Source organism: Fukomys damarensis, unplaced genomic scaffold, assembly GCF_012274545.1.
Source record: "Fukomys damarensis isolate Sample0158 unplaced genomic scaffold, DMR_v1.0_HiC HiC_scaffold_38, whole genome shotgun sequence".
Taxonomy (NCBI): domain Eukaryota; kingdom Metazoa; phylum Chordata; class Mammalia; order Rodentia; family Bathyergidae; genus Fukomys; species Fukomys damarensis.
Genome location: NW_022900950.1, coordinates 74,803,579 through 74,804,893, shown reverse-complemented (window position 1 = coordinate 74,804,893; position 1,315 = coordinate 74,803,579).

Sequence of the window (1,315 nt, the reverse complement as noted above, 5' to 3'; positions counted from 1 at the left end):
GGGGGGGGGGGGGGGGGATCTGCATTATTTAATGTTTCAGAGGGCTTGGAGCGGAGCTGGCAAAGCGTCTGCCCCCCAAATAATGCAAGGCCCAGAAAATAACTCACACTGGGCAAAAAGAATCCTCCTACTACTTAAGAAATCAGTCTAAGGATCTGAGCAAAAAAATGGCTCTCCTTACCTATTGTAAGCGTTTTAAAAACCAACTGATTCATGAGGAATAAAACTGCTGTAAGGTAAGCTAAGCCAAAGGAGTGAACTGAACTGATAATTTTTTTAAATGCTTCATTCTGAGTCTCGATCTGTTCTTGAAAGCTACAGCATTGGAACCATCTTTTTCTTCACACAAAAATATTTTCTCTTTGGGCTCTGGAATCCATTTATCAACATTCATTTTTTCAGTTTAAAATAAAGAGCCGTCCTACTTGCTTTCCTATTGCCCTACAATAAAGACTAATGACAGGGTGGGGCGTTCTTGCAGAAAAAAAAGCTCTGATCCAAAAATCACCCATGGTTTGAAGAAGCAAATCTAAGAGCAGACTCAAGGACCCCCGCCCCCTGCCCGTCTACAATGCTACCATTGAGCTCCACCCAGATCTGACTGTACTTAAAAGGCGGGGGTGGGGGGTCAGAAAGAGAGAAATCATCTGCTGCATATCTGTTTGCAGGTCCTCAATGGCACTGAGGATTCCGAGGGGCCAGTCATGCATTATGAATGAATGCGTTTCCAAGGGTTACTGGGCGCCAGGGAGCTCAGCCCCAGGGTGCTCCTAACAGAGGCCGTGGAGGGGGAGGGTCACACCCCACATTCTCCTCCACCTCGGGGTAGCCAGGGAGGAATCATACAAATTCAATATTTCATCTCAACAGAAGGATGCCGGGGGTGGGGTGGGGTGTCGGATTCTCTTTAAAACAAACCAAGTCCACATTAAAATAATGACTACTTTAAATACTCAGTTCGTAACAGAACTCCATTGGAAAAGCAAGCATCACTTTCTCCCCATTCTTGTTCACTCGATGCCTTTGTTTCAGCAAAGAGTGGTCTTCGTCCCTTTTGCGATTACGGAGCATGCAGCACCTCCATGAAAGGCGCGGGGCGGGGGTGCAGAGCAGAGAAAGCAGGAGGGACCTGCAACGCCGAGCCGCGAGACGCAGGCACCTACCCATTTCTGCAGGCAAACAGATTAACCAGACAGTCAAAGGCTCAAATCTTCGCGAGTCTGTCGCCGCAGGGAACAGCGCACAGCCCTGCAACGCCTCGGCTTCGGACGCAGCGTGCAGAGAGCCCGGGCGCAGCCCTACCCGGCAGCGCGGC